Here is a 19,027-nt window from a genome sequence, read left to right as displayed (position 1 = left end):
ATGCTTGGTAAAACTTCCTTGTGTCTACCTAAAGACCTTATGCAAACATATGAAACCAGAAATTTTATCATACATATCTATCTTCTGATTTTGACCCTGAAACTGTGCAAAAGGAATACCTGACTAACTCAGGTTCTGAGTTGTACACTCCCTGTTTGGATTGATCTATGTGAACAATATGCCTGGGTGGTTTACTGAAATTCTAAATCTGTTGGGATTTCTGATAGAAAACAGAAAGTACCTCTTAATTCTGCAAATAATTTCCAAAGCTCTTGTAGTGAGGAAGAGGACAGCTGTCCATAATATGCTAATTTTTGTTGTGCTATTGGTAAGAGTTGGACCAAGATGAAGAACTGAAAATGTCTTTTGTAACTTAAGAAAAGCTGTCTTAAAGAACATGAGTAAAACCTTGATTAAACAAGCTCAGATATGGTGAAAAAAGGACAATTCACAGACAATTCAGTATTTAGTGAACAGATATATTTAAGGTATATACCTTCTCCTTCTGAAATAGATTGAAATATTTCTAAGTTTAAATTAATTAATTGCAAACGTTTTTCTGTGTAAATTTTTACTTAAGTTGAGAAAACTCAAAGTGGCCACATGATGGTGCCAAGTCACAGCAGTAAAAAATGAGTTCTTTATGAAAACAACATCCACCACTTGGGCAGTGAGTCTGTTGTTGTCCATTGCTCAGATCCAGAGAGCCCAAAGAACTGATGGAGAAATTAATATTTCAGAGACCATTTTTGCAAATCCTAGGTCCTTGATTAGTCATGGACTTTCTTTTTACTGTCCATAAACACAAGTGACCCTTCTTATCTTCATCGCTGGCAATACATTACAAGTTAAATAAGAATTACTTTAGTAATTTAGATGAAGAAAGGGCAGGTAGTTTTTCCAGTAAGGTATCATCAGAGCATATCTGCTGACACCCATAGTAAAAACAGTCAAACCCAAATCTCTCACTCTTTCCATCCCAAAGTGAGACACACACACTCCACCACTCCTTTCTCCCAGATCAAGCTTCTGAAAGAAATCCAATTTAATTTCATCTTTCAGGACTTTCAGGACTTCCCATCCTGAATTTTCTCTACTGTAGCCAATTCTGTACATGGAACCTGTAAGCAAAGGGTTGGGATTTTTCTGCCTTGTGCTGTGTGCATTTGTGGTGTGTTTTTTAAATATGCAAAAAGGAAAATATAGAGTCAGGTTTTGCACAAAAGTACCTGTCACTGCTTTTGAGCAGCTGCTGTTAGGTATGCTTGAATTCAAACATCCAAACATATTTTATTATCTTATGCTTGTACTGCTTGGAGAGTCAGTTCCTGCAGTGGGCCTGTGATTCTTGCCTAAAGGATTTTCCTCTCTTGAACTGGAAATTAATGTAAGAATATCAGTAATAAAAGTATCTTGGGCTGACAGTTGCTGTTACAAGAATGTGAGGAAAAAAATTTGTTCCTTTTTTGCATGCTCTCAGTGGGTAAATGCAGATCACAAGAGTGCAGGCCATGCAGTCTTAGCAGTTGGACATTTGGATAAAACCATTTTGGAGCACATATCAGCAAAGTGGGAAGTATTGGCAGGCCACAGCCCAAGGAAAGCAATTCCATGCATAAGGATTTAAGAAATTGTTTCAAACAAACCATTTAATTTTCCATCAGCTACTTCTAATGATTGTCAAGTTATATAAGATACTGGATTTTATTCATAAGAAGGCAACATGATTAATTAGAAATGAGACTCTTGTGAAAGAAAAAAAGTTCACTGTATTTTCATATGGATATAATTTTTACTGGTACCTCTGGTTCACATGCACACGCATTCAGTTGAATGATCTTTATGTAGAATATAAACATTGCTATCACAAAACATTTCAACCAGACCCAGTAAACATTTTTTCCCACCTGTGGGCAATTTTGGAATAAATACTCATTAGTATGAACTGTAGCTGAAATTGTAGTGTGATCCCCATAATAGAGAACATTCAAATGATATAGAAGTTCACCTATATTAATAGCTTCTATAAAATATGATTACTTGCTCTTAAACCAACAAATTCTGGCAGCAAGGCTGATAAATTTTAAATTTGTAAAAGGCCAGAAAGTTTTGGATGAACTGCTGCTTTTATTTTCCACTTTATGAACATGCTTTGAAAGCCTTTTTATTTGGAACATAAATATTAATACTGTTTTCATTCCATTTTGTCAACTCACAGATGGGAAAATCAAGTTTTCAGTAGCTGAATAGTAAGTTAACCAAGGAACAGAATTCTTGAATCAGATGGCTGATTTCTTACAACTGTTTGGAAATGCTGCTATTAACCTGTCAGCCTATGTTTCCAGCAGAGCTTGGGAGAACAGGAATAGAATGACTCTTCTTTAGTCCCAGAACATTTATTTTTATTTGTACTTAAGGTGACCATCCTACCCAATCCAATTTTGCCTTAATTAAGTATAGCTGTCATTTAATTAAGTCATATTGAAGGATACGGGTGCTTTGTAGCCTCCAAAGGAAGGGAGTATTCTGCAACCTGGACTATTTTTACCAGAACACATTTAAATTGTAAAAATAGAAGCTTTCTTCTGAGGAGTTGGAAAGCCCATCTAGGTCTGTGTTAGGTGTAGAAATTGGCAGGACTAAAGCAAATACTGAAGTGTCATTAAATTCCAGAGACTGTTGGAATAGGCCCATGTAGAATTCACTTACGATGTAACCAGAGTGTGGCCATCAGTCATGAAATGCAAACCAGGAAAAGTTGTGAAGATACCAAGACAAGGAAATGGCTGATGAGACATATTTTCATTATTAGCTTCTATTATATTCTATTTACAGACAATTACTTGTTTGCCTGTGTTTCTGAGCCTCCTCAGTTGTGAGGAGGGAGGCAGATGAGAGTCATATTATTTGATAGCATTGATGGGCTCAATTTTGAGCACAAGGAAATCTCTGCTTTTTTATTCATATTGGTTATTGACATAGTGTCAAATATAGCCTCAACAGTACTAACATTTGCACATAGTTAGAAAAATCTGTATTTTTCATGGATGTAGCTTAAACTTTTTAACACTGTGCCACTAAACTGATGGAATTTCAGCTCCAAATAATTTATATCCTATTATAAATTAAAGCTGCCTAAGGGCTCTGTTTCTCAGTTTTACCCTGGTGCAACCCAATTGAAAATTGCAATGATGCCCTATTAAAAGCAGGAGTAAAGCAATACAGTAATAGCCTATACTACCCATTGACATTTAAAACATGATTATTTTTCACCTTTAGTTGAACCCTTGCTTCCCTTGGATTCATTAAATTTTGTGATATATTTGCTGCCCTTTTCTCCCGGATGTCAAGTGGGTTTTACTTTTAGGAGTCTGAAATATAACAGCTCCACTGGAAACTAATCCCATGCACAGGTCAGACAATCTGTTGTTGCTGAATAGGTTCAATACAGTAAATAAAAAGCAGGTAGACTATATTATTAGTCTTTTTAGTCAGGCTTTGAAGTGCTACAGTGTTCTTAAGAGGTCTTTCTCTGCCAAAAGTTCTGCTCCACCAGCTGATTATTTCACTGCTGTTCCTCTTTGATGTTGTCTGTCTTGTGACCAGGAAAAATCATTCAACTCATCCACCCCACAATTGTTTCACATCAGGGATTTCATAACTTTCCTCAAATTCCAACTGCAATGTTTTCTCTCTCTGTTACAGAAAAAAGAGAGGCATAACAATAATTCATTAGGCACATAGTTTAAAAGCCACATTTTTAATCTGCTTGGTACTTCTTGGGGAAGAGAAAATGAGAGATCTGGATAAAAAAGCGTTGTTTAGGGAGATAGGAGAATTCTTCCAGAGGCTTAGAGAACGATCCATAAGTCCACAATCAGACATTTGCTGTAATTTTTAAATAGCAGAGTCTGTGAACCCTTACAGTGAGTTAAGTGAAGTTGTGCATTATCCTGACTGCAGTCTGAACTCCAGATTTCTAATGCCGTATCTTAAGGGCAAAGAATTAAGAGAAAAATTTAATAAACTTTCCTCATCTAGAATAACTTTTATCAATCATTTGGGAGTCAAGTTCTCTTGCACTATTGAAATAAGTGACCAAGAAAATTCTTTGTCTCACAGAGCTTATATGAGGTAGGTGGAAAAGATTTTTTTTTTGATTGTTCTATTTATTTGCAATGGTGATAGAATTCTCTTAATGCCCATGCAGTTGAGCCAAAGGACAGGCTGATTAATACCAGAAAAGTAGGATAAAGGAAAAAATGGACGTGAAACTGCCTTTCTAACCTTAACTTAGAAGATTAACAATAACTTAAGTTACTTTAGATATCCAGCTATTTTTCACATTATGAGACAGTATCAAAGGGCCTCATTTAAAGCTTAAGTCACCCAAAATTATGAAATTCACATTGAGTAGAAGCAAATTCCTCCATTGGTGCTGTGGAATGCAGGACATAGTTTAGGCACTGCAATACTGTAGATTCCCTAAATTCCCTGAGGCTTTTGCTTTACTTGCTCCATACTTAGCATTTTGGCAGTTCTGTAAGGTTGATGCGTTAAGCAAAATCATTACTGATTATATGGGTGTTGCTTGGGGTCCAATGGAAAACTACCTATCCACAATCTTCAAAGACATTCAGTGTAGTTTACATTTGTTTAAGTTCTGATTTGCATTCTTTTCATACTTTGCAAAGATAAGGATTTCACAATATACTGCATTTATTCACAGCATTGCATCCATGTATTTAAAACAAAAATACTTAATTTCTTTAATGCCATTACTAATCTCTGAAGTTTAAGGTCTTTCTGAAAAATCTACCCATACATGAAAATAGCTGTATTCAGACAACAGGTTGATCTTACCACATCCACAGGGGCCAAGAGCAAATGCTGAAGGAAAAAGGCAGAGTTACAGGGGAAGCAAGAGGAACATGCAACGACACTTTTCTTCCAAGTATGGTGTGTCTTCCAAGCTTCTGGCAATCTGGAAATCAAACCCTTGGTGGCAGAGGAATTTTCTGACTCAGATGGTAGCAGATCACTGTGTTTAAGGGAGGAATTTTTTTCTCAGTGATTCATCCAATAGATTTTAAAAACGATTTTTATTTTGTCCCCAGAATATTTTGTGGCAATATATTCCACCAAATAATTAGACTGTGTAAATAACTACTTCTGTTTCAAGCCTGCTGGCTGATCAGTTCACTAGCTACGTCCTACATCTTGCATGATCTGAAAAGGAAAATTGTAACCAGGAAATAAGTAGGAATATTGTTATTTCTCATGGTATTTCTATTTATCTGCTTTTAAAAAGTCTATTCTGATATTCTCATAGAGAAACTTTTCCAAATTCACCTCTATGTTGAGGTGAATTGCATTTAAACCATGATTTAGGCTCAAATATCTCGCTTTCAGCTACAAAGTTATTTCCTGTAACAGTCATGCCTGGGAATACCAGTAAATTGCATCAGACACTTGTTTAGATAAGGAAAGTAGATGTGTGTTGAAATTAGCCTTGAGCTATATATATCAATCAATGGAACTTTTAGATATTATATGCTACTTAAATATATATATATTTTTTTTTATATATATATATTTTTATATATATATATATATATATATATATATATAAAATCTGTATCTACATCTTAGACACCTCTGCCCAAGCAGACCTAGCAGAGGAGAAATCAAACTGTAATTAAAAAAACAAATCTTGCGGTTGAAAGATTTGTAATATCAGGTTGAGAGATCAAACAAGTGCCATTTACTTGAAAAGACTTTGAATCCTTCATCATCCTGTGATGCATGGTCACACTATCTCCCATCATTTGCATTTATTAAAGGGGAAAAAAACAACCCACACTTGAAGTGCGTAAGTGCATAGAAATTGGCTTTCAGAGCAACAAATGTATGAGCTGAGATCTGGTGGAAGAACTCAGAAGAAGGAGGTGAACCCCAAGCCTCAGATAGCTGGGACATTTAGAAATATTGGATTATAAAGAAATGCACCCAGACAACTGGAAGTACCCACCAGTCTTAAAGCTGAATTGGTTTTATATTTCATTTATCAGTGTCTTTTTGCTATCACTTGGTAATAGGAAATCTGATTGCTCATCCAGCCCAGATGAACCATTGCTGGTGTGCCCTTGCCTTGGGTGTGCTAAAGGTGACCCTAAAGGAGAAACCCACAAATTCAAACCCCACTATTGCACTGGGTAACAATCCCCAAGGAACCTAGGTGCCCCAGCAAGTGTCTAGGGTGTCCTTGGGCAAAGGATGTTTGAGAAGGAGTCTCCGTATGGATACACAGCAGTGCTGCCCCTGCCCTGAGCTCCAAGCAAGCCTTGAGCAGTGACATGTGCCTTAACAGTGCCAGGCTTTACTCTGTGGTTCTAGGGAGGTGCAGTACTTCTCTTGGGATATACAGAAAAGGCTCTCTGCTCCTGGAACACAAGCTCTCCAGTACTTTCCCACAACTTCATCCCTCTCCACTTAGATACGTGCAAGCTATCAAAGCAGCTTTTGGGTACAGAAGTCCATGTTTGGTAAGTTATTTTTAGTTATTCTATCTATTGAAACTCGTCCAGAATCTACTGTACCAGCAATGTAAGACATGTTGTGAGAAGAGGTTAAGCATTGCATTTCTGCTCAGCTAGTATTTCAGAGCCTCATATTAAATTCTGCTGAAGGTTTTGGGGGTTTTACAGTACCATTATTTATTTGTGCCTATTAAAATTTCCAAAGTAAGTGCAACTCTTTTATATGCTGCCTCTGCTGTCTTTCAAAATTAAGGCTCTTCTAGGGGCTTTGCTCTTGCTGACACCCAACCCAAGGTTATTCACATTCTATCAGAAAAGAATTAATGTATTTGATTTCAAGCACTTTCATGTTTTGGCTAAAATAGTTGTCACTCATCATTTTGTCAGTCTGTTGTATCCATTGCATTCAAGGCACAGCAATACCCAGCTAACCATGTTAGTGGGCAAAATCCATCAGAAAATTTGATGCCTGACATGAAGACTATGGCTTATAAAATTCAGCTACTCTAAAAGAATTATCAGCTGCTGAAATCACTTCAAAGTAATTTTCTGTTCCAAATTAGAGTGCATCTTTGCAGCTTAATCAAGTAATTTAATTTACAGCCGCAGTTATTATTTATGGCTTATCATTCATATATTATAAGCAGTTTGCTGCAAACTACATTTGTAATGTTGATAGGTACATTAACATACATAATTTAAATCAATACATTTTAAGAATTAGAACATCCCTAATGGACTAGTTAACAATTACTGTGATGCCTTAAAAATGTTGTCAAAAGCGCAGGGATTGTCTCACAAACTGTTTGCATTAGAGCACATCTATCAATTTGCAGTAGTAGCAATAGCATAGCTACTATTGCTAGTTAAACAATGCCTCTAACACAGAATAAGATCATTAACAGCAGGAAAGAAAGAAAGGGGAAATATTTTATCAAGATTTCTTCAAGGATAGGCAGATATATCCAATTATAAAAAGTTGCCCACAGAGAGTTTTAGAGTTCAGTGACACGTGTGTTGGCAGATACATAAACTAAAATACTGCAGTGCTGGATCATGCATAAGGACATCATGGAATTGCTATTCTTTGTCTTCCACCTGCCTGATAATCTTCTGACCATCATCTGAATAAAAGTTCTTATGTTTTCAACTCCTAACTTCAGTGACAGCCCAGCCAGCCTGCAAGGAGCTTCAGGAATGTCACTCACTGTATTTAATGCTTAAACACCATGGAAACAGCTGCCTCAAAAGCCTCATCCAGAACAGCACAGTCATCCCTGCTCATTGAATCTATCTTTCCAAGTTGTGAGCCTATGAAAATAATTAAGCACAGGTGTTTGAGAAATATGAATGTGTTGCTGTAATGATATTTTTCACACACCTGTGAAAAATAAGTATAAAATACCTACAAATAAGTAGAAAATAAGCATAAAATTCTACCAGTCTCCCTTCCTATAGTTCTGCAGGAATGCCAGGGCCAAGACAAGGTGGCCACTGACAGATCAGGGCCTATGGGTTTGGCAGGATTCAGCATATTCTGGTATCTATTATTCTCTCAACTGGACAGCAGTTTTCTTTGTTCACACTCATGGTTTTTCCTCCTCGTTTTGTCTTCATTCCAGCTTTCACTCCCATGTCCACCTTCTTGCACCAGCACATTGTGTACCACAATGCTGCCTGTCAGGCTGGTCCCAGACCTGTCAGTTGTCTTTCCACAGCATCCTCCAACAATTCTCACAGGCAGTCTAAATGCAGCCAACAACCCTCTAAGATATAATCTGCCCTCTCCTTCCATACAGCCATAGTGACTCCAATCTATCCTCTCACCATTTTGGATCTTGCTTATTTCAGTTCTCATTGCTTTCACATCAATGAAAATAAGTAGATGAATAAATTAAGTTGTCCAAAGAGATAAGAAGTGTTCCTGAGAATTTGAATGGTGCAACATTCGTGAGGTAAATCAGAATTTGCCCTTCTGATTTGCAAATGGCACATGGAAAATTTATGGGTTTTTCACCTCAATGAAAAGCTGATCTTTCAGCCTGCTGCTGAATTCCATAATGGGTATTCAGTGCTTTTCCATCGTCAGCAAATCCAGAATTTTCCAAATATTATTCTGTTAGGGTTTTAAATGCCTTTTTGCTTTTGCCCTCAGGTTACAGATATTTAACTTTCAGTCATCCACCCAAACTCACAAGCCTCCACCTGTGGAATGAAAGAGAAGTCCTTCCTCAGATCTGCAGATTTAACTTTGCCTCAAGCCTGAAGCTTTATCTCTGGGCTATCAGTGCTGGCAACCTTTTGTATCTGAGATACAGAGTGAAGCTTGAGCATGACTTTTGTTGGAAGTCACAATATATCCTGTTCATTCTCTCCCAAAAAATGGGAGAGCACTGAGTGAAGGCTGGCACGGGCTGCTGCTCTGCTAGGGGAAAGCTCCTGCTGGGATACTTCAGCTTCAGCAGGAAAGAGTAAGTGATAGGTACCTCCTGCAAAACACTGGCTGTTGCCAGCTCAGTGCTGCAGCCTCAGGAGGTAAATGCATTATGGATAACACACAGATAACTTCAGGAGTAAGAGCTGGGTCCATAAAAGAGCACAGCTAAAAAAGCCCTGTCTCTCATCCTTGAGTTTTTCTGTGTTTGCATTATTTCCATTTATAAAATGCTAATAAATGATCAGAAGCATTGGAATAGCTGTAAAAAAACCACCATCCAATGGCTTATCTCTAGTGCAGCTCTCCTGGAACTTTTTCCACTCAGCTTGCACAGAAGAACCCACTGGTACTCCATTACCCATGCAGACATCTTTGGATGGTGGCCCATGCCAGCTTTGGTTGCACATCTGGGCTGCTGCAAAAGATATGAGGCTTTGGGGGACGGTGCCCTTTCCAGGAGGGGATAGGAATACCAGTGGTACCAACTTGACTCCAATTCCATGGCCATCCTTTCTTGTGTGTCCCTGCAGGATTTTCAGGGACAAGAGGCAGTCACAGGGATTGAATTTCACATTTTTGTCAGCTTTGTTTGGGCTAAGGTGATCACTTCAGCTTTCTATCTGTAAGAAACCGCAAAATCCATAATCAAAGAGCAAATGCACAGTCTTGACCAGGAGATGGACATTTAGTGGTAATTGAAGCAGTCAAAGAATACTGATGTGAACTGATGGATATAAATATTCTAGTAAAAAACATAAGGAGTAAGTCCAACTGGGGGGAACATGAAACTTATTGGGAAACCTGAGTCCTGACAGGCATTAACTGAAATAAAATCAAAAGTGGCACATGGCTATGTGCGTGGATCTGATTCATTACTTGACATATCAAGAGTCAAGAAAGCCTAATCATCAATCCTTAATTAAAATAATTTGTGCTTCTATGTCCCAGCTAATAAGGTTCCTGGAAAGATGATTTGGTATGCAGCATAGGGAAATCTGGAGTTGTGGGAAAATGCACACTGTGGATGGAGGGCAGCATCTCAGGCTCAGCTGCTGCTGTGTGAGAAGCAGTCTGTGCCCAGTGAGGGCCAGGAGAGAAGACAAGAAGGGACCATGGAGGCAGCTCAGAGGGAGCTGAGGAGCAGTTCCCAGGATCAGGATGAAGAGTTCTGCAGAGAAATGGGCACCATCTATTCAATAGCTTACCCTGGTTCTCATAACCTGCTTTTAACTTCAGCATTGCTAAAGAATGCTTTTATCCCTTAGCTGCTCTCACAACACACCTGTCTTTAGCTCCTGGGGCCAGCACTGGTCCAACCATCAGAGAACACCTAGGGAAGGAGTTGCATGCAGGAAAACTCCCCTTGGATGGGTGGTTTCTTCCTCCCAGCCTCAAGAGGGGGAGCACAGGGGGAGAAGCAGCATGTGCAGGTGGAGAGGGGCTACTTCATGGTCTGGTTTCATACATGTGGCTTCCTTCATCTGCAATCCCAGACAGGCAGGATTTGTGCTGCTTCTCTTTCTGATGACAGGTGCTCTTCCTTTGTACTTACCCACCAAGTAACTGTGATTAAGAACCTTTTATCACCAAAAATTTTGTCACTGTCATGAATAAGTGGAATAATGTAAAGCAATGACTTGTGCTCAAACCCACACTCCAAAATGTCTGAAGTAATTAAACGTGTTGTTATAATGAAATTACGGCAAAATATTTTCAATACCGCGCAAGCTGATCTTGGGGAGGAAGGAAGCTGGTTGACAGTACTCATTAATGTTTATTATGGGATTTTCAAATGCTCAAGAATGGAAGTGTTTGGAGCAGGCAGAGGGGCCAGCATGATGCCTGCTGGCAGAGGAGCCATTCCCTGGGAATGGGTGGATGCCAGCACCCTGTGGTGCCTCCTGCAGTGACTTTGCTTGGATTATTGCCATCTCTTTCTGTTTCAGCAAGAGCACTGAGTGGAACTTCAGAGCAGCTGTTGACAGCAGAACATGTTTGCAATTCAATATTTAAAACAACTATCCTACATTTAATGACCTTGAGACTGGAAAAAAGTGAAATATTGGAGAAAGATAGAAAAAATCCATTTTCCTTAAGTGTGGATAAGCAGAAGACGTGGGCAGGTAAAAGCAGGTGGGAATTTCAAAAGCATTTCAGTGAATTTTGTGCCATTTTAAAGGTGCCACCAATACTAAGAAGATCATGAGAGGTGTCAAGCTGCCAACAGTAACCTGACAGTGACATTTTCTACTGGTCCAGCACAACTCACTCTTTCTGGTTTCTCTTCAAGTTTCACATTCAAAGATTTTAATTGAACTTACTTTTGCGCACCAAATGTTGCTGTGTGATGTCTTGGCTGAGCCTGACTCGTGGTGAAAGCTGTCTGCCATTTGGAACAGGAAGTTTAGGGCTGGAAGTTTGCTAAGAGGAATCATAGGGATTGTGGTGTCCACTGCAGTCACCTTGCCCCAAAGCTCAGTGGGAAAAATCATGCATCCCTCAGCCTTCTGCAAAGCCAAGAAGTGCTAAAATATGAAAAAAAAAAACCAACCCAGTAATTGATTTCTGGTGTCACTTAGGACAATTCTGAGATTTGCTCTCCTTTACCCACATCATCCCTGCACCAGCCTTTTGTACTCACATGTCAGAGGCTGAGGGGCACAGGACTTTCCTCTGAGCATCATAACCAGAGGGGAGACACTGCATGCCAAGGTGAACCAAATCCCAGAGAATGATGCTTATTATATGGGCTGGGCCTGAAGATATCCCTATAAATAAGGGGAGCAAATGCATGCAAAAGCAGTAATAATATTAAATAACCTGTAACATTCTAAAATACACACCTGGAGCAGATCCACTGTCAAGTGGAACAAAGCAAAAAGAATTTTAGAGCAGATAAATGCTGATCCTATTAAGTTGAGCAAGGAAGGGAGGAGATATCCTTCAACACCTATTTTGAGATAGGATAAACTGTTCCCTCATGTCTCCATGATGACTACCAAAAGTTCCTGTGCCTTCTGTCTCAGGTGAAGGGTGAAATCAGAATGTCTCCTCCAGAGGCCAGGTTACATCTGTGAAAGTATGGGCAACATTTTACTATCAAATGACATTTCTTTTCATTTTTCAATGCCCTCCTGGAAACAAAAATGCCAAGATAATACAAAGAAGAATGAGGATGTGTTCCTAAATTGACAAAATGCTATTTAACATCTTCAGAGAGGCTGGAAAATGGAGCTGATAAGAGTCTCTTTAAATGAATATCAACATAAAGGGAGAAACTACAGGAAGGACTTTTTCAGTTTTCATACAAACGCAGCAAAGCAGGTGCTGGTAAGAAGTGCTGGAAAGACTTCTGAAATGCATGGGCACAATTTGAAGTTAATTCCAGATATTGCCATCAGCATCATGGGAGATTTCCAGCTGTGAGATTGTGATTTGGTTTGTTTCTCTCAGAGTTCTGCCTGAGGGATGGAGGATGGTGAGGGGCAGGACCTGACCCTGCTAAAGGGGAAGCAGCTCTGGAGCTGAGCACAGGAAAGGAGCTCCCTTTTAGAGTGTGGTGGCTGAACTCAGCTAATCTGACTTCTCACACCTAAATCCTCATCAGCTAGGCTAATCATGGCTCCTAATTCAGGTCCATTGAAACTCAGGAAAGTTTTTTCCTTTGGGGAAGTGGGGTTAAGTGGGATGAGCAACCTCTGCTTGCACGTACACAATTTGCTGCCAGCAAATGTGGCCTTTGCTTGTCTCTGAGAATAGCACTTGTTGATAGCCTGAAGTCATAAATGCACTTATTTTGCACGTCACCACCACCTCTCTTGGCCATGATAGTGCTGCACCCACCTATCACACAGAACTGCTGCATGATGCTCTGCTGAGTGCTGAAATTCTTCCCTCTGCAAAAATAACACACAGGTCAGCCCACTTGTTTTCAGCTCACAGCTTTTCACCACCCTGCAGTACAAGCTGTAATGAAGTATCATTTAAATGTCTTTTGACACTTGCTACCAAGAGCACAGCATGGTGCCTCTGCTTGTTGCTGGTGTTTGAACTTCTGTAAATGCTCTTCCTCTGGCCCACAGCCCCCAGGAGCTGGGAACTGTCCCAGATCCTGTGTGTGCCTGTGGCAGAACAGAATACCCCAAACAAACCAGCAAAGTTCCAGATCCCATCAGCTGCCTTTGGAGACTGGTCATGTGGTATGAGAAAGAAAAACTAGAAAAGCTCAGCACCAATTATTAAGGATGAACTCACTGCAGAGTCAGGGAGGGAAGTTGAGCTGCCTTGGTTTTGTGTGGCTGCACAGAGATTGTTTCAAGTGGGGTTTTTTTTGTGCTTGGTAATATCACTGATCATTGTTGCAAGTGTAAATATAAACTGAATCCTGAATATCTGTACATCAGTGTTTGTTTTCACAGTCAGTGCCTGGCTGGGATTGCTCTGTACAACCCTTTGTGAAAGTACAGTTCAGTAGTGTACACAAAAATTGGTTTGGGTTAAAGCAAGGGAGAACACATTTTTCTCTAGCTCCTTCTGAGTCCTCAGAGCCAAGTCAGCTCCTTTTGACATTCATTTAGGTTAGGATCACCAAACCCTTGGTGAACACAGGTTTTGTTGGTTAAGGGTGAATTTCAGAACTCCCTGGAAAGAAAGCATGAGCTGCAGTGCCTGGCTGAATCATTGCTTGTCTCTCTCTTTTTAAAAAACCAATCTTGACCAGATCTCTCAGTCTCTTCTGGGTGCCTTTAGGCCTTTTCTCCGCTCAAGAGGGAATAACTGCTCTTGTACATTGGTCACCACTCACACACATCCTACTTGCAGAATAGAAATCTCTAAATGATCCAGCCTCCAGTTCCAGCTGCATTTCCCTGCATCTGTCAGGGAGGAGCCTGAAGGTGAACCAGCTCATACTTTGCATGGACTGTGAGGAGAGCAGAGTCTTGCTACGAAACTGGCTGTGCCTCACCATGACAGAACAGACCAGTTTTCTCTGTCTCATTTTGCACATGCTAAAGCGCTGATAACCTTCCTCTCTTTTTCTCACTGCTCATAACCGTGGTGGCAGTTTGTGTGGACTGTTCCCAGGAGAAGCAATACTGTCACAGATGGGCCAGAGAATTCAAAGCAAAGGAGCTCAGATAAAAAAATTAGTCTAAGCATCCACTTGTCAAATGGGTATGAGAAGATACCAATGCTAAGCACGTGGACAGTCCTTGCATCAGAACAAGTCACATTATGTGTGCAGACAGCACAGCAAATTTTGGCTTCTGGAGTTGATTGATTACTGAATCTGGGACTGTCCCAGAGGTGCTGAGACAAGTCAGGTGGTGTAAGCTAACTCATTTCACTTTGCAGTTAAGTAAAAGGCAAGTGTTGGCTCAGCAGCTCTGTGGAGATGGATGGAGAGCCAAGCAGCAGTAGCTCAGTTTCTGATGGTTACAGAACTTCCCAGAGGATAATGAAGGAAAGTCAAGTAGAGAAATATGAAACACCTGAGTGCGCAAATTTGACAGCTTTTCCTCCTACTGATTCAATTTTTGTTACAGCAAAGAGATGAGAAGGCTAGTTCAAATTTTATTGTGTGTTTGCATATTTTCTGGAATTCACAGGTTTTGATTAAGAACCAGGTGACCTCATAACTCATATGTGTACTGCAACATCATTCTCTAGGACTTTTTTTTCCCCCAGTGTTTTATAATTCAAAAGTGCAGTAACCACTTATAAAATAAAAAAATCCTTTCTCCACTATTCTTTTGTTTGGCTCTTTTAAAAATACAGACAACATTTTCCTATTAACTTGGCTCAGTTTCTGCTCATCTTGCTTTGTTCTTCTGTTGACATATCTTCCACAGGCCTGGATGGTTATTTTTATATACCAAACTGCTGTTTACAATTCTTAACTTGCTAGGTTGGATTTAATGTATTTCTATTTAGTAATTTCCATCATCAAGACACTATTTAGCCAAGGTGCCCTTTGCATATTTATTACAGCTAATTATAAAAATAGCATTTCCTACCTTGTTAAGAGTCTGTACCGGAAATTATTAGAACAGAAATTCATAAATAAGGTGTGGGAAACCCTTTCATATAACTCTAGTTAAATTATCTGTAATAATAATAGTGGTAGCAATAATAGTGGAGGTAGACTTGAAAAAAAGTTATTCAAGAGAATAATGCAGTGGCTATGAATGTATCAATACACAACAGTAAGTATTGGAAAGTTAGAATAATTGAGGTTTACACCACTGTGTGCAGACATACCAGTTTAGGCAGAAGTCAAGAGCTCAGAAAATAAAAGACAATAGAAAGCTTAAAAGTGAAAAGGAGTCAGAAAACATACCCAAGAATGCTGAAAGAAAACCTTAGTCTTCTGAGCACATCACAGCATCTTGAGGAGTCTTAGAGAAGAGAATAGGCTTTTCAAATATTCCTTCTTATACCATGCTGGGGAGGATGAAGAGAGGTTTGTAGGTACTTCTGACTGGCTGAGTGCAACTGAAGGGAGCACATGGATTGTGATGCCAGATCCTCAGGAGGGTTTAAGAGAGTGAGAAAGTTAGTGAGCTGAATACCACAGTTTTCTTTAGTCTCCAAACCAGTTTGACAAAGCTGCATATTTTGGAAATCCCACTCATTTTCAAACTCTGGGACATCTGGGACTGGTAAGAGAGGAAAATGGTGGGTGAAATCCTGAAAAACTGCCAGATAGAGAAATAAAGGCCAGTGGCATAATTAGCTCCAGGGAGCAGGTTTTGTATTGAAGGCTGACCAAACAAATGTACATTCAGTGATGGAAACTGCCTTTGTCTGGGGCTGTCAGCAGCTTGCACAGGCAGGGCAGGCAGGGTGCTGGTGGCAGCTGATGGTAGAATGTCCAGGTCAGCTGTTGTCTGTCTCTGCCCAGACACGTGTGGGATGGTTCTGTTCGAGATCGGGCTTCAAAGGATGAGTCTGGACTCTCTGATTTTCGGTCTTCAAGGCTGTTTATTATTTCTTATCTACAAGATTTTCTCTCTGCCCAGCTGGGATCTGACTAGCAAGGCAGCCAAAGGCACTCTGACCGCCCACGGGGCAGTCGTGTCCTTTTATAGTAAAAACTACATAAATCTTATTTACCTTTTGTCCCCAATACCCTTCACCCTTATTAACAAGTGTACCTTCACCAAGAGCCAATCCACAAGTGCCTACATCGCACAGAAAATGGATGACAAGAAGAAGAAAGAAGAACCACGAGACAGGCCCAGATTCCTCCTTCTTGTCTCCATAACCCCCCTGTACCAAAACCTTAAAATCTATGTTTTACCCTATAAGTGTATTGTTTCTGCACCATTCAAACCTGAATGATTCCCATGTCCTCATACACAGGTGGCACATCTCTAGAAGGATCAAAGTCAAGCCACCAAGCACTTCTGGCAAAATTCCAAGACCTTTGAGCCCCCCAAGGGTTCTCTCGGTATCTCTGGACATTGGGAGTGATGAAACCCGCAGTAGAAGGTTTGTGCTGGTGGCAGGGGGGTACCTCGTGTCACTCCTTTGGTGCTTGCTGTGTGTGGGGGGGATGAGATCCAGGCTGGGCCATTTGGCAGGGCTGACTTTGTGGTGGAGACCTGCAGGAGCCAGGGAATGAGAAGGGATGACAGGAGCGTATAAACCTGCACAGGGCTGCTTTGCCATTTTAATGAGCATATTAAGGGCCAGCAAGGGAACTAAGGAGAATCTCCAGGGACTTCCAGCTCCCACTGACTTTCTGAAGTTTTTCCAAATGCAGCCACTGCCAGCAAAGATTGGCAGCTTGGTTATATTCCAAACAAGGACCTGAAGGTATGGTGCACAAGCCCAGTATGCCTTATATCAAGCAGTGAAAATAGTTCACAGCTGTCATGTCTGGTCAGATGAGCTTTTACAGACTACAGAGAGTCAGATTATTCATTTAGTTTAAAGCCAGGTTGTGTTCCCACCGCTGAAAATGATGGAATTGTTGCAGACAGTTTGCAGTTAAATGTTTATGTTTTTTTATTTTTTTTCCTCTAGTACTTCTCATTTTTCTAGAATATTAAGTGAAATATCTAGGGCAAATTGCTGTACTACAAAAACAACACTGTGAAGTAAATAGAGCTGTTTAAAGAGAATGTAAATATAGAATGACTTGCACTAAAAAATAAAATTATTTCAAATAGCAATTAACTATTTCTATCACAATTCTCACTGAGCAAAGCAAATCTGTCCTTGATTGACCCACTGCCAGTAATACAGCACCACTTTATACATTACTATTTAAAGACAATTCAAAAATAATTGTCCTTTTTCTTTGTTTTCTTACTGCTCCCATCCAGCATGACACTTTCATGGCATCAATCTGGGTGGTGCCATTTGGTTCCTGCAGTGGAAAAAAGGGACCAGTTTTTCTCTTATGCTGGCTACCATGTAATCCTGATTTATTTTTTACCCTAAATCCTGACAGCATCTTTCAGGTTTTGTGGCTTTGCAAAGACAAATTGAAATTCCACTTGTCTGCACTTGAATATCTGCATGTCTTCCACTGAGTGATTAGGCTCCTGTCCTAACTTCTCTGGGTGGCAAGGGAGGGTTACACATGCCACAGCTGGGGCTGGAGTGACACCTGGTCTAACAGGGCAACCAGGAAAATCAAGTTAATTGATTTTGAAGATGAGATTAATTGGTGTTGAAGATGAAAATAGAATCTGTCCAATTATTTGAATTTTTACCTGGACCAAGAGGTGTATCCTTCCCTTTCTGGGCTAGCACTTATTCTCTCTGCAGCTGCCTGAAAGAGAAAAAAACATTTAGCTTGAGATGGATGATAGTATGAAGGAAATTTTTATTTCCATTAAAGTATAGAAATTCTGCTCTAGTTCTGAGACTTTAAATGCACAGGAGGCTTATGTGCAGTAGGACAGAAGCCATCTCCAGCTGTGGAATTGGCCAAAGGCATGAAATAGGAAGTGCTTGTTTTAAAGTGTGCGAGACACTGTCCTGGCTCACAGCATAAATTCTGCATCTTCCCCTTCCTGCAGGCCTGCAGTGTGTGTCCATGGCTGAACACACAGTCCTTGGCCACAGTGCCTGGATAACAAAGGAAATGGAAGATTTTCTACCAGGCAGAGCAGTCATTCTTCACTGAGCCTTGTCCTCAATGACATGGGGTGTGCTCTGGGGATGGATGCTGCTACTTTGCTGAGAAAGGAGCACTGTATAAAAGCCATCACTGCTGCACTTCTGACAGCCATCCCAAGTCATTATCACCTTGGTAGATGAAAGGGAAACAAAAGTCAAAACATCTGAGGATAACTTGGTGTCTAAAAACAAAATTTCTTTAATGTTTTCTCATTTCAAACTGCACCATCTTATTGACATTATGGTCCAACTCACTCAGACCAGACTTTCTGCTCCTCTTCTCTATACACCATCTGTTAAAGGTGTATCCAGGCCTGGTCTAAAGCTCAGTCCCCTTTAACATTCACAATGTAGAAATTAGTACTCAATATTCCTCCAAATGACAGTAAAGGCTGCCCATGAGAGCAATTTTTTGCCATGTGACCTGCAGAGTTGACGATTACTGTGAAATGCAATTATAATGAGCGAGGGAGAGCAGAGGCATGCAGTGAATTCAGGGGCAGGAGAAGCCTGTGGATGAGTTGGTTGTCCTGACTAGCTGAGCTCTGTCTCTGTAGAGAAACCCTCAAAAGGGAAGCAAACAAAAAGACAAAATGTGTTTGTCCTTGGCTCCTGGCTACAGAGTCCTCTGGAAAAGTGCCCAGGAAGAGTGGCACACCTTCGGGTGTCATGGGAGATACATGACAAGTGTGCTACAGCCAAGAGCAAGTGTAAATGCAAGAAAGAGAGAGCAGCCATTAACAAGGCACTAGTTTAGTTTAAATTAGACAATAGTCAAGCTATGGCAGTGATACAGATCATATTCCTGTAAAACAAACCTATCTCTGACCCTTGCAGAGCTGGCCCTTTATATTTTATTGTCACAAAAGTTACTAACTGCAAAATACTGCTTGGCCCTCTTGAAACTGTACTCAGT

Source organism: Fringilla coelebs (genome assembly GCF_963513975.1).
Source record: "Fringilla coelebs genome assembly, chromosome: 1".
In the NCBI taxonomy this organism is placed as follows: Eukaryota; Metazoa; Chordata; class Aves; order Passeriformes; family Fringillidae; genus Fringilla; species Fringilla coelebs.
Note: the sequence above shows the minus strand (reverse complement) of the source record.